Genomic DNA, 16,107 nt, shown 5'->3' with positions numbered 1-16,107 from the left:
GCCCTGGAAACATTCAAGGTCAGGTTGGACGGGGCTCTGAGCAACCTGATCTAGTTGAAGATGTCCCTGCCCACGGCAGGGGGGTTGGACTAGATGACCTTTAGAGGTCCCTACCAACCCAACTATTCTATGATTCTATGATTCTATATGAGATATAACAAGATAAGCAATGTGTCTTGGATGTACAGTCAGGACACCAACCACAAACTAACTGTGTTTTTTCACTAAGTATGCATGACAAGAAAAGCACGTACACTTAACGCCTTCAAGATTATTGCCTCAGTGGAGTTAAGAGTGAATTTACACCACTGAGACTCCAACTGATTCTGCCAAAATTCAGAAAATTTCTTTAGAAAAGCCTAGAGTCTAAGAGGAAAAAAAAAAAAAGAAGAAAATATAAAGTTAATTTAGACAGAAATGAATAAACTGCATTTAACCTTTTTTTCACGGCTTAACTTTCAAAAATTACCTTGCTGTAGGTCTACTGTAATTTGCATGTTCTGCCATCAAAAAACACGTGGAAACGGACTGCCCAAATCTCTGGTTCTTAACCCTGTTGAGTTGCATATTGAACAGTAGAGGGTGCTACCCAGCCTAGAGACTGCTAAATAGGACACAGATTTGGGGGACTGGAGGACTATGCTTTTCTATGCTCTTTTGCCCCTGAATCCCGTGAAATGCTGAATGTGTCCACATGGCTTATCAAGTACACCAGAAGCTAACAAAAAGATATTATTATGTCCTCTCTTACATTTTCCATCCCAATAGCGGTAGCTTCTGGGTCAAGTTACTGTTGACAGAGCACCATTTTTACCCTTCTGAGTGGAAAGCAATAACAGTACTTGATGACACTTCACATTTTAAAACTGATCTTTTTTCCAGAAGTCAGCACAGTATTAAATCCAGTATTTGTAAGCTCTTTTTTCTGTTGTAATAACTAAGCCATGTTAGCTTGTAGACCCAACTCATAATTACACCAGCTTCCATTGCTGATAGGCTGAAGCTAACGAACCTTCAGTTTAGCATACAGGTTGTCACTAAACAAAATATCTGCTTAGCAAACCATCAGAATTTGTGGATGATGGGAAGCAGATGTATCATTAAGCACTAAATGGGAATATCATTTACAGTAGATGTCATGTTTCATTTTGATAAACTGCAAAAAAACCCATGTGAAACATGTAGCCCTGTGTATCCAATGCTAAAAGCAGTATTTTGAAAGGTAATGTTATTGATACTCCGCTAGGCTGGTAAATCTAAGATTTATTAGAAAATATGATACATGACTCGAGCATTACTATGAAAGATAATGAAATGTTATCTGATATATTAGATGGTATCCCATATAAAAAGCTCAGAGAAAAGAGGCTAGAAAACAATAGCCTTCCTTACCCTAATGCCTTAAAATGATGGGGTTCCTGTTTTAAAGGCTGTCAAGCATGAGACTTCTCCTTCCTCCACAATAATAGTACGTATCCCTGATATGGCACTTCTGTTATTTAAGCTCTTTGAAGTTATGAGCTAATTACTCATCACAACTATAACAAATACAGGCTTCACTTTGTAGAAAAGGCACATGGAGTGCAGGGACTTGAGTGGGACCAACAATTTGGCATCAGCTGTTTGTGGACTTTGGGTTGCTATAGATCAATCTTCTTCATAAGCACTGACTGTCCTGCTAGCTGAAGAAAAATTGTTGCTGTCATTTTTCTTAGCCTGTAATGATCAAATACATTTTAATGTAAATAAGAAGACACAGTGAAACATGCTTGAAATGATTCTGTTGCTGGGGAAAAAAAAATCCTTCAGTTTATCTATCATACTCCTGTCACTGTTACTTGAGTGCCAATTTACCCTTTTTAATGCATGCATCTCTTTCACCTTTTCCTCCTCTTGAACATTCTTCCTCCTTTCTCCTTTCTCTTCTTCCTATTTAATCTCATTTTTAATGTCAGTCTGCATAGGATGTTCATCTTCTAAATCACAAGTTAGTTGAGAGACAATACATGGAAACAACACTCTTTTGGGGGCTGTTCTAATTCCTGTTTCCACAGTCAGTTTTGTTAAGACTGTTTGCTTCAGATTTCCCCAAAATACGTCTCAACAATTATGTTTTTCTTTCTCTTCTGGAATCCCTGTCTAGGTATTATAACCCATTATACCTTTTCTTTGGGTATTTACACTGTTTCCTTTATTATCCATGTGAAATATGTAATGTGTATGAAGCAAATGCAAATCATACAACATTATCATCATAATTAATAATAAAGCTCCCTCTGCACTGACTAGGGATCCGCTGCTGGGTAGGTACAGAAAGACAATATTGGTTCGGAAAGTGTAAAGTATGATATGGTGATGGGTTATGGTTTGCTAGTGCAACTTTGTGTGAATTGTCCATCCCCTGTTTACTACTCCATTTAAATAGGGCAAATACAGACAAGAGCACTAATGAGGCACTTCTGAAATTTTGGACTGATACTTATTACTAAGACCAGAGCAAATATTTATGATTTACCATTGTAACTCCAGAAAAGCAAAGATTTATGTCAGAAGGACTAGGTACTGACACAACGTTACCTTGTGGAACAGACCATACTATCAATCTGCTGAAATACAGCACCGTAGTGTCAGGAAGCAAAGTGACAGGCATGGTGTTCTGCCTTTGCCTTTGACCTGCGATGGAGGTCTGCTGAGAGGCTGCGGATCAGTTGTTCCCGTTGTGAATAGTGGTGCTGGTGGACTGCTGCTCCTCTGAAGCTTGGCCAGATCAACAAAGGCAAATTGCAGATCTCATTGGAGGGATATTCTGTCCTTCTAATCCTGAAAAACTGGATTCCTTTACCCAAACCTTTGATCCAAAGTGAAGTCCTGGTGGCACATTCCCACATAAGCAGCAGTTGAACACAACAGGCAGTTCACCAGTACTGGGTGGGGATTGTAAGCAGACCAGGAGACCGTATCTTCTCATGCACATCACATGAGCAAAGGGGACTCCAGGAGGAAAACAAGGGTGTTGAAATGCGGCACTTTTGCTCACCAGAGCCGGATTGTTTAGGGAAGACTATTAGGAGAGTGAGGGGAAGTGGCAGCAGTACATACAGCCATGTGGTATGGCAGGTTTCCAGATGGGTCAGAAAATCTTCCCAGGCAGTGGGTCAGCCTTGAGGAGAAAAGGCGCTGGTCAGTGTGAGGTAAGAGTACCATCAACAAACTCCTGAGGTAGTGGGTGTTATCTGAAGCTGTTGGGATTCACCAACTGCCTGTGGAGCTGAAAGAGATGGACTTGCTGCGCTGATGCTCCTGCCACCCAGCAGTGGCTGAGCAGAGGAGCGCTGGCACGGGTGCCGGCTCATTGCTGCCCTGAACTGCGCCTGCAAGCCAGCCACAGCCTCTGACTGGCAGCACCTCTGTATGAAAACAGAAAACACTGATTTTTTAAGTGCCTAATGGCCCTAGCTGATAAAAAGTGCTGCCAGGGTGACACAGAAGACAGCGGTGAGAACAAGGATGATGGTTATGGATGGCTTTTACATGCAGAATGACAGATGTGGCTCACTTTTCATCATTATGCCACAAACTGCTGGGTCCAGTCTGTGAGCTGACCTCCTCCATGCTCCCGGGCCCCTCCGAGGCTCACAGCACAATTAATAATAAATGAACAGCTATCAAATTAATTTCAGGAAAGCAATAAGAAATCAATAGCAGTACAGTGCAACTGTTAGTTAAACCGTTAACTGCACGTGACTAATCGTGCTCAGAAGTTGGGATGGTTTTGTTCTGCTGACATTTATAAATTGCTAAGCCTTCACTTTTATAGTTTATGATGTCAGATGAATCCCTTGGGAAAGTATTTTCCTTCCAAATGATGTTTAAATGTCTATAATTCTGTGATGAATGCAATTTACCAACAATTGTAGTGCTTTAAAGCATACAGTAAACTCCCTTATTTCTGTATCAAGGAACTTGACATTTAAGATAATTTGTTAACTGCAGCAAAAATATATAAACAATGTAATTTTCTTGTAAACAGTTGCCATGTAAGACATGCAGTATAATTGGTAACCTCTGTCGCAAGCACAAACAATGCCATTTTAGAGAGACTCGTCACGAGCGTGGTTGTACAAAATCAAAAGAATTCCATTGGGTTGCACCTGCACTGGGTCTGCTCAGCTGGGAAAGTAACAGGCTACAGAGAGGTTGCTGCTGGAAATGTTTTTTTAAGAGGGAAAAAAGCCATTTTCCCTAAGGCTCGTTCGTCTTCCTTCTGTCGCTCTGCAGTGGGGCTGAGCCGCCAGGACATGGCAGAAGCTGGTGAACCTGTTGGGTACACGTCCTCAGAGGGGTGTCAGCAGCAGGCACCACAGTGCCAGGGTTGTACTGTACAGCTGTTTGGGACTTGGACCCCTGCTTCCTTGGGGGGCAAGGGTGCAAAATGGCCATTTTTGAGTATCAAAATGACTCACTGTGCACCGCCAGTCAGTGCCAGAGCCCTGCCAGCTTCATGGCAATGGGGCACCTGAGGGCCTGTGAGTGTGGTAGAGCTTGGGTCCCTCTTCCCAGGATATCAGCTGAGTTTTCGCAGCATGCGTGACCCATAGTTACGTTCTCAGCAGTCCAGTCTGCTTTTTGTGTGCATTTGTGCTGTTGGAACAGAAAGAAGCCCTTTGTTCCTGGTGACCAAATGTATAAGGATAGAACCCTATGCATCTTATTGAAGCTGCTATTATAAGCAAGGTGACAGATGTGCACTGCAGCGTACAGCAATTCACAAACACTTTGGTCAATAAAGAGAAAATATACAATCACTAAAAGCAATGTATTCAAAGAATTTGCTTAGAGATTCCTGGTGATATGATTCTTCCTCAGCAACAGTTTGGAGGATACAACAGAATTTTAAAAAAATGCTGGATGGTTCTTGCTAGTCAATTGTAAACAGCACCAACACTAACTCACTGCAATCACTAATACTCTATAAGCTGTGGCTCCTAAGTAAGCTTCTGAGAGAGGAAAAAGAGGATTTATTTCTAGAGGCACCCTATTCTGAGTGCATCCTTCATCTGGCCACTGAAAAGATTCATTTTCCTCTCCTATTCACTTTGCTTTCTTGCACGACTGTCTTTTGTGAACCATCTCTCTTTGCAGGGTCTAGCCCTCTTCTAGGCGATAACTAGGCTGCCACAAGCCTTCCCCATTCACATGCCCTCTCCTATTATTATAGCAGCTACCCTTTGTGGATGCTCTTGTCCTCTTTACTTCTATTTCTATGGAATCAAAATCAAATGCTCTGTTTCTCCCAATGCATAATGGTGGAAACACGCTTTTCACAGAAAAGATCTCTATCTGTGGTTCCACTAGTTATCTATCTGCTTTGGTGCCGCAGTCTTTATTCTGAGTTTATATTATGAATCCTGCTTCTATTCAAATTGTGCTTACAGTATATTTAGAGGTATGCGAAACATTTGCAAGCACCTTATCTTTATTTAAAAATAAAATTTTATTTCCTTCTCAAACGCAGTCTTTTAGGGGAATAAGGTTTTATGTACTCCTTGTGCATAGTAACGGTGTTGCTAGGGGGATGGTATTTCTGCAGAATCTGCTTCAGCTGAGGTTTCATCTTTGTCAACTCGTTCAGTGAGAATAAAGCAGAGCATTAGGAAAAAAAAAACAACACAACACACCACTCACATGACCTTAAACTTTCTACAGATTCAAGGGTTACGGTAACAAGGACTTTTTTCACCTCTCAGTTAGGCATGGTGCACACCAGCTTTGTATTGAAGTAAATGAAATCAGACTACTATTTTGTCTTCAAAATATGTGCAAATGATGTTTTTGTCTTCATGATCAAGCTTAATTACCAAGTGGAAAATGCACGTTTAGCACACAGAGCCATAATGAAATAGGTGTTTGTTTACCCAAAAAGGATAAAAGGTGTTTGGGTTCATTTTGTTTCTGTGAAAGCTGAGATTTTGTAGAAATAGGAGAACTTTCCTCACAAGTGGCCAAGACACACCATGTGAGTACCTATCTAACCAAACACCATCCCACACACTCCAGTATGTGCTTACCTTCAAATGCACAAGTATTTGTGTAAATATGCGCTTAAGCACACAGTCACCAGCATCAGGGAGAAAGAAATGATTGCACTGAGTAGTTTTATTAACAAAGTCAATCAGATTTAAATGTCTCTTTTAACCCCCTCAGAAACACCATGCCTACTCTTTTAGACCATGAAGGTATTGTCTTCAGGCAAACCACAATCTAAAATGAGCACGGGAATCAGACACTGGCTGGGGCCTTTTATTTGCAGCAAAGAAAGGGAAGGATGAGAAACATGCATCTTCACATCGGTTCTTTAAGGCCATGCAATGCTGTTATAGCAGCAGCTTTACCTGTTTAAGCTGAAATATGTCCATGTTATTTTCAACAAAATCCCAACTGTATCTCCACAGAGATAGATACAATCTAGTTCAACGGAGGTAATTTTCAAAACACAGTCACAACATAGGATTTACTCTTTTATTTAATTGGTTTCATAGAAGATAAGATGCTGTTTCTCATAAACACATTGTTGTTTTGTTTTTCCTTAAAAATCCATTAGCTTCTATGCAGGCCTTTAAATATTTATAAGATTGAAATAATCTTTTAAAGCATCCTTAGAGAAGACATTGACTCTTCTTTTAGTTAAATAGTTCTTATTTTCTGGTAGGGGAATTGTTTAAGTACTCAGCCAACTAATTCCCCAAATTAATCACAATATTTTTATACTCAAATGTCTATTTTATGTAAGCAAAGAGAAATACAAGAGACAAACTTGTTATATTTATGTGTGAACTGACTTACTACTTGTATGACGGGGATATTATGCAGTGATTCTGGAGCTGGCTGTAAATTGAAGATGCTTTTAAATAAACACCTCAGGAAGTTCATGCCCCTCTAAATATTTATATTATAAGAAAAGTTTTGCCACAAAATATTTTTCATCTTCACGTTTCTTCCTTAAAGCCATCTGAAGTGTTCAGACTATTTGCAAAATGGGTGCTGGAGAATAAGCAATATCACCCACAGCAGGAGCCATGAAGTTTGTGGTGAAAGCCAGAATTAGAGACAATTTGAGAGATCAGCAACATTACCACTTGCCATAGCATCTTTGCTCACAGCTCGTGGTTAAAACATGCTGCAAGCACAGTCTACAAAAGCAAAGGCCAGAGTCACTCGGTATGTATTTCCAATAATTCAGTGTAGAGACTACCTTATACCTCCTGGCTACTGCTCTGACTTCTTGGGACTGCAGGAGACACTTCTCCGCAGAATATGTTTTCTTACCAGAGGTCCCTTGCACAGTCAAAATCAGGTGGGGGGGATGTGTGTGTCTGATGCTTTTATACCTGCCCCTGCACAGCACAAGTGAATGAACAGAGGCTCATGGACTGCATTCTTCAATTAGTTGGCTCCTTGTTGGCTTTATTTGGCCTGCTGTTTTGCAGTTTTGGTTTCTTTGCTTGTTTCTGCTACCAGCAGAGTTGCTGCGTCTCTGTAGAATTAAATTAAATGCCAAGCTTAGGATGTCTCTTCAGAACAATTAATTGTGCTTAGAGATATGGCAAAGACAGTCTCCAGTATCGTGCATATTCAACACAGTTTTCCTGTACATTCAGCTGGTGCTGAACCCCTCAGCTGAAAGCAATACTTCTTGGGCACATTTTGCTGAGAAGCAAATCTGACTTTTCCAATTCAAATCTTGTTTCCCCTGCCCACCGCATTGCCCCCAGTAGCTATCTAGCAGCCACAGCAGTCAGGCACCAGCAGAAATTTCCTCACTGGTGGGGAAATGATTAACGAGAAGAACCAAAACCATTCATGCACATGGTTGCACCCTACAAAGGTGTTCACAAAGGTGATTAATATTAATGCTCTTAAAACAAAACAGGCACTCTGTAACTGCAGCCAACACCAGTGTAAGCGTAGGATATTTTCTAGCATTAGCCTAACCCTGTGGTGATAACGATAAACGATGCTCCATTTCTTTAATCAAGGGACAATATTCTTGTTGGCTGATTGAAGTGTTTTTATTGGAAATAGCTTCCAATAATAAACTGTCTTGTTAGTACTGTAAATTCTGCAGGCTAAAATCCTTTGTTTCTCATTAAATTAACTAATTACTGTCTCACTGGATCGATGGATTTAGGAGCAACTGACATAATCTGCTAGGAAAGGAAAGCTGCCAAATTCCATCATTTTGCTTAAATCTATTACCCTAGGATCTGTGCACTGGCAGAAATTTATCACCATGTAATTAATGGTTTTAGTTGGTTGATTGCCATATCAAAAAGAGGCGAAGATAAAAGTTTTAAGCTAAACAAACAAAAAAAAGGCACCAGAAGAACTGCATATGCAGTTTATTAAAATAAGGGTTTTTTTTAAAAATATGAAAAAAATATTTTTTGAAAAAAACACATAAAATTCTGCCCATTGTTGCAAGGCAGATGATGTTCAGCATGCTTAGAAGCAGTGTTCAGCTGGCCACAAGCAGCAAAGGCTCCGGGCACATGCCCAGGAGCTGCAAGGGGTGTTGGTGCGCCCAGGCACATGCACCGCAGGCTCCCCACCTGGGCTGGGGAGCAGCTATTATTTGTACACTTGAAGCTTGCTTCAGGGATGCCTCTGCTTTGCACAACCAGGCAATCAAATGTCAGACTAAGGATCTCCTGCACCATGATAGGGTTTACCCAACCCTCTGAACCTTGAGCCCCGTGCCTATTGTTTGTGACTCCATTAAAACCCCACTTATTTGCCTTTTTGCCTAGCTCTGGAATGGAATATTTAGGGTCCTGTCCCTATGTGAGAAATATAAAAACAGGATTTCGCAGGATTAGAGAGCCAATTAATCTCTAAAACAGTTGATCCATAAGGTAGGAGGACTAAATTTTAGAAGGTTAATGGTGCAAACAGGCAAAGCCATTTCTCAGCTGCAAGCACTGCACTATATCCTACTCCCAGCTTAGCTATCTAAGTGGTTTTATTATGTTCACTCAGTTTTAATTTATACATGTTTTAACTTACTCTTAGTTATTTTTAATTTTAAACTAAGAAACCCTGGCAAATCTCTTTCAATATAATTAGAATTTTTCCTTCAGTTTGCTATTTAGTCATTATTTTCTTATTTCTGCTTTATTTTCTGGGGAATAAATCCTCTTATTCATTTGTTTCAATGAAGCTTGAATAAAGGTCATTTAAATTGATTCACCTTTCTTATCTCCCTTGCGTTTATTCTATAATCCTACCTTCCATTGTGTAGAGGAGAATAGCTTTCTTTTCTCTGCTTGTTTCTGCTAGAAGAAAAAGGGTAACCTTTTATTAAATAAATCTGGGAAAGCTGTGCTCCAAATCCATATTATCACTAGCTTGGGGAAACAAATTATTTCACAAACTTAAAAAAAGAAAACATACAGCACTTTTTGTAGTTTGCTGTTAGATGGCCTGGACTTACTGCCTCAAGCCCCTTAAATGAATGAGGGGAATACTTGGGTATAATCTGCAAAAGCAAATGCACACACAAAAACTCACACAGCCAAATATAAGAGCAATTTTCAATTGCAAAGCCCTGCAGAGGTGCAGAGCACCAGCAACCTTGGTGATGCTGGGGCACATGGCCATCCAGTCTTTTCCTGCTGTTCCCAGATATTTCCATGTTTAGGAGCACTGTCCAAACTCACCAACTTGTCTCTTAACATACAGCTCAGCTTCTGGAGCTATACCAGACTTCAGTCTTGAAGGGAATATTTCTGTTCTTGATTCCTAACCTGGAATACATACTAACTACCTCTTCATGCACTTTTTAGCCTTTTTAAATGCAAATCTAGACTTCTGAAAAGCACCAACTGAAACAGAGCAAGTTTATACACTCTCTAAAAGATTTGATAGGAAAATAATCATGAGTGAATACTCAGTTTGCCTTAAAAAATTACCTGCGTGCATATTTTTATTTTCTGTTTATAGTCAGTTCAAAAGAGGGTCTATAGGCTCCCGGACCACTTTCTGGACGCTTTCTGGTTCTGTTTCAGAGAGAAGATTTCCCCCCCCCCCTCCCCCCCCGATCAGATGATGTTCTGTGATGTAGGACAGGTTTTATGTGAAGAAAAAATGGTATTTTCTAATAATATTGGAATGTTTAAGGAAGCAAGAGGAGGAAATGTTGGATTGAGCCATACAATTAGGAAAATAAAAACAACCCAAACCAATCTGTTAACAATATGTTCACACACGTAAGGGTGTATGTTCCTCATTTTAAACCACTAAACCAGTATCGCTTTTTATTTTGTTGCCAAGGTTACTGAATTTTTAATAGTCTCTAGAGGGTGGTGGTTTTAACTCATTGAATGGCATCATTGTTTAATATTAAGAATATTCTGATAAAAGCTATCTCAGCTGTGGAAAATCACTTCTTCCTTCAAAGAAACCTAAAACTAAGTTGCCATTTTAAAAACCACTGGAAAGAGAAGGTCATTTTCTGGCTACAAAAGTGCTGCAAATAGCAGGAATGAGCAGTTATGTAAAATCACCCTCTGCATCACACCAGCATGGGGCCAGCTGGACCTGAAGGAGCTCCACTGGCCCGGCAGCACTGCTAGCGGTGTGTGCAGGGGTGGTCTGAGTTTGGAAGCCCAAAGTTTGCCAGGTGCAAGCATGGGGTTTGCAGCATGAACGTGGCTCCACAGTGCTAGTGCGAGACCTCCAGATGCACTTCAATTATCCCTGCAGTGAGCCGGCCAATGCAAGGGATGGGCAGGGAGGCCAAGAGGGGATGTGTCAGACATAGTCACTTGGCATAGACTCAAAAGCAGGGAAGGTGACGTTCAGAGGAGAAGAAACAATTTTTCAGATCAGTATCATGGGCAGAATACACATAAGTGCAGGGAAGGTACAGAAGCCATCTCCAGGATCACAGCGGTGATAAGGATGCAACGAAACCTTACCTTGTATTCACTGAAATAAAAAGGTGGGGGACCCTGGCTGCAGTGCAGAGACAGCCAATTCCACAGAACAGTGAAGATAAAAGCTGACGCTAAAGAAAGTGAAAAACACTCAGGACCCGGACTTGATCCCCCCATCCCAAAATGAGAGATGGGTACTGACAGGAGGCAGGATTCCTCCAGAAGCCGCCAGGTCCTAGAAAGGAGCAGGAGTGAGATCTCTGTTTTGACCCTAGCAGCCCCAGACCGCATACAAGGGACTTGCTGCCACTTTGAGATTTTTTTCTTTTCACTTCCTTCTGTAGTCACCTGCAGAAAATGCATTGTGGCACCAGCCTCTCGCATTAGCATTGCGTGTTCCTCCTGTCGAGGCATAAATACGTGAGAATGGGTGGAAATGGCCTTCCTCCTCTATGCCGGGGGTTGCAATCAAGGTCACACCTGCAGAATGTGAAAGAGAAAGGAGATAAAATCAGTGAGCAAAGACTCGAAGGAAAGAGGGGTAGACTCAGCTGGGGGATAGGGATGCTTCACTTTGTCTTGCTATGTTATTCTTTGCTGCTCATACATGCATAAGTACTTGAATCTAATGAGTCAAACTAATGCTCTGGCAAAACACAGTTTATAAGAAAGTAATATCCAGTTCATGGTATAGAAATACATTGGTTATATATTATATTTACTGCCACCCACCCATCCAAACACATGCACGCTTATATACATTGAAATGTGTTGACATTGATATAGGCAGTAATTTGAATTAAATGCTTGATTTGAGAAATATTAACAAATATACATATTTGAATGCTAGTAACATTTTAGCTAGCATATATTAGTCCTTAAGTAATCTGCATACAGTTTTATCATAAAACTATAAATTAATTGAAAAATAATTTTATACTGTACTGAGAGTACAAACAGACTGATGTGAGGCAGGGTACTCAAAGGTGGCTGGGTTTTCAGGTATTTGAGAAATGTAGTTTACAGGAGGGATGCCCTAACGTTGCATTTGTATGTGCTCGCATTTGGGACTAGTGGACAGGTTTGGGATAACTTTGGGACATGCAGAGCTCCCTCAAGCTCAGGCAGTCTGAGGGAGACTCCAGGAGCTTCCCCTAAATTCTCAGTTCTGCATGTAATTGTTACCCAAAGCTCACCTGGTGATTAGTTTGTTTTACACCAGAAGTTTTTTGGTGTCATCAAGTCTGTCATCAAGATCTCGAGCAGTCACAGACCCCAGCTGTAACAGAACAAACCTGATCCTTGCACTGTTTTTCAGCCCACTCTTCACTGAAATTCATCGACCAGGCTATTTGAATCCGTGACGTTCAGCCCACTGTCCTCGCTCGCCCTGTGCAGCACTCCTCTCGCATCTGAAAAATGCATTATGCAGCACCCCACCGGAGCACGCTCAAGGCAAAATGGCGTTTTAAAATCTGCAGGAAGACAGACTCAAATATGTTAGAAATCTTTTTTCCCCCGGTAGCCCAATAATGTAAGTGAAAACTTTTTTGGTTTCATTAGGTTTCAGAAAATTGCTTTCTTCTAACTACCTCGGTGTTCAGTTCTGCAATGCTCTACTGTGAGTTTGGCTGTTAAGCGTTGAGTGCCATTGCTCGAAACTGGAGCCACACTACTGGGTGCTGCTATAATGACCTTCCTCATGAATATGTATTGCTGGATAAGTAAAGCAGAATAAAAGATTAGAAACTTTTAACACTCAAAACTCTCCAGAGCTTCAGCCCTGGAGATTGAAAAGGTATTCTGCTTCTTCAGGAGCAAAGCACTGAGCGAACTCAGGGATCTTTGTGGTCCATTGTTGTGATTTCTTGGCCTCTAACAAAAAAAAATAGAATAGAAGACCCATTTATTGCACTGCTAAATATTTTCCATTCCAAAAGCAGTAATGTAAAATGCAATAAGAGTTTTGTACAAAATTAAAAAAATTAACCATCAAGGAGTGGTGGACTAATTACCAAGAAAAATCTGTTTCCAGAACGCACCTGGGTATTAAGGAGTTTGAATTCATTTCAAAATTAGATCAAATTTAATTCTGCACAGAATGGATAGTATTTGATATAATCATAATGAACATTACCATGTACTGTGCAGTGAGGGAACTCAGCTGAGCTTGCCAAAATTCATTCCTGAAATCACCGCCAACACAAAAAAATAGCTTCCCCTGCAGGCACAATATTGAGGAGTTTTAAAAATACTTCAGAGTGACGTTAGAGTTATGTTTCAAAAGTACCTATTTAAGTTTTGGAAACTGTGCCGTGTTACTCATTCCCCTGACCAGAGTCCTTTCCAGGATCTCTGATGTTATGACTTTGCATGGTCATTCAGTGACCATCTGTCACTTATCTCCTTTGGCTCCGCATGTCCTCTGCTCTGATCATCGATTTTTTTTTTTTTTCCCCAAAAGGGGAACCATAAACTAAATGCAGCAATTATTACGTTCAGGTCAGGGGGGAAAAAAAAGCCCTTTGTTGCTGTAAATTGTTTATGTGTTTCTAAAGCATTGGTTAGAAGCAGCCAACAAAAGGAGAAATCATTTTATAGGAGCCCTTTCACACTGGGATCATTAAGCTCATGTCCACAGTTTCATTACCAGCCTTTTAGTGCCACAGAGAAGTGTTGTCTTTGCTGCCTCAAGCTCCTCAACCTTTTTGAGCTCCATTTGACTGTTTTGTGGTTCTCACAAAACCTGCAAATTTCCCCTAAAAAACAGATTGCCAGCAAGTCAGCTGCTCTTCTGCTGCTCTCTAATGCTGACTTACTCGCTTTGCATGGCTCAAGTCCTGGCACAGTTCTTGGGTTCCCAGTCTCATCCCAGGGCTCCCTGGTGCCCTGGAGCACACCCAAACCCCTGCCCTGGGCTCTGTGGATGGCCCTGCCCTGCGTGGCCCCACACCTGTAGCAGGTTGATCAGTAAACAATCTGTTTGTGATGCTAATTCTTTCCTATATTCTGACCAAATACAGACCTCAAAACAGCATAGTATTAAAAATGGAATCCCACAATTTTCATCTACTATTTTGACTAAAAACGATCTTCAAATACCTTGTGAAACCATCCTGAGCATGAGCTTTACTTTTTACATTCTCCTGTAAATTTCAGGTATAGTAATGTTTCTGTTCATTAATGGCATAGCTACCTCTTGAATAAATTACATTTAGCTCGGTATTAGCATTTCATCAGTAATCAATAATTCCCTTCATCAAGCTAGTTTTAAATCTGGGAGGAAATTTACCTTATGCAGCTGTCTTCACCTAAAAGCGATCTGACTAAACCCTACCCTGAGGCAAAAAGTCCAAAGGGATTTCATCCTGAGCATTCCGTTGTCCCTTTTGAGAGGGTGTTTCTCCTCATTTCTGCAGCAACCAACAACAATCACTAGATCTAGAAGTCATTTCATAGTATCCAGCATGTCCATTGATTAAGTACATCTCCCACAATAAATACTCTAGGTGCAGTGCATTTTCTACTTAGGGAAATAAGGAATTGAGATCTGTCTCAGTGGGTTTTAGAGGTGTTGCACTCAATGTTGTAACACCTAAGATTCATAAAACTGAGATTTGTACCTCTGTTTCCCTGCATATTGAGGAGGGAGGAATCTGTTACTACACAAACAGATTTGTAACATTCAGTACCCTGTGCAGATACTTGCGCTTGGAAAGCAACACCCAGTGCAGCTATGCAATGCAAACAGCTATCTTATTCATGAAATATTTTCCTGTGACATCTGCTTTTATTTTTTTAGCTTTTGTATGTTAATGGAAGTAGTATCTCCAAGCACTTTTAGACTGCCCTGGAAAATCCCAACTTCATTTTGCCTTTGCAAAGACATCTTCCTGAAGATAGAGGGTCTCTGGATAATGCGTGCAGAAACTAGACTCATCTACAGAATTCAGCCATTTCCCCCCCCCCTTAGAAGTCCCAGAAACATTAGTACTGTTGTGATCCTAACAGGTTTAGAGGAAGACTGTATCTTCTAATGGTTATAGACCACCACTTAGCAGACTGCAAAATACCTGATTAGTATCCTAGCTGAACTAATACCTTTGAAACTATCATTTTTCTAAGATAACAGAAGAACGACTTCTTGGTTGATATGACCTCACTTATGGGATGCTATTTTAACTTGGATGAAGTCTTACTACGAGGGTAGTTAGAAGAGCTCAAAAGTGCATTTTGTGTGAAGGATGCCACTTTTTCTCTACTGTTCTTAAATGTCATGGTATATAACTGCAAAAGTAGACTTGGAGGAGATAATCCTGTCAGTCACAGGAGCACAAGAAAAATAAATGCTCTCTAGCAATGCTTTTTTACAATATTTATGGTTTCCCAAGTTAGTAGTTTCTGTATTGCTGACTGATCTTGGAAGGTCTCGCCCTTGCACAGGGCCACACAGCACTTGAGGATAAAACAGGACCCGAACTTTCTTTTTCAGAAGTCAGAGCATCTACCTTAATGAAAGATCTTTCCTCCGTCTGCCTTCCAGGTTGTTCTTTAGCCTTGCTTTCTCATACTTTCAGATACCATCTTCTCTTCTCTGCTTAGCAAGAGGTACATACATTTTGCTGGGTTTTCTTCCCTTCACCAATGGCTTAAAACCCAAGAGATAGTTAACTTTGTCCCACCAGCTGTGACACTGGGAAACAGAACCTGCCTCAGCCCATTTCTGTGACTTTTCCCCATTTTGTTCAAGGTCAGACCTTGCTCAGGTCATCTGCAATTACCTTCGTGTGAAGTGAGTCAGCAGTTGCAGGATTTCCTTAATTCTTCACGTAAACTCTTGAACTCCCAGACAGCTGCTATTAGGACTGCTTGGGTGGTGACTCCTCAGAGAAGGTTTTTTGGATTTTTTGTGGTTTGGGGTGTTTTTTGTTTTTGTTGTTTTTTGGTTCTTTGGGTTTTGTTTTTGTTGGTTTTTTGGTTTTGGTTTTTTTGGTTTGTTTTTTTTTTTAAGTATTTGCACAGGTTTACAATTGTAAAGTGATGTGGTAATGGAAGTTTTTATTGGCAGCACTTTGAAGTGTTTTGCTTGAAACATGCTTTCAAAGTGTTTTCTTTTCTTTGCATTTATCTCTGCTCTGCCAGCTTTAAAATGTTCTCTCAAAGACTTCTGGGA

Source organism: Aptenodytes forsteri, unplaced genomic scaffold (assembly GCF_000699145.1).
Source record: "Aptenodytes forsteri isolate BGI_AS27 unplaced genomic scaffold, ASM69914v1 Scaffold183, whole genome shotgun sequence".
Taxonomy (NCBI): Eukaryota; Metazoa; Chordata; class Aves; order Sphenisciformes; family Spheniscidae; genus Aptenodytes; species Aptenodytes forsteri.
The sequence above is the reverse complement of the archived record's forward strand: the minus strand, read 5'-3'. Positions refer to the sequence as shown.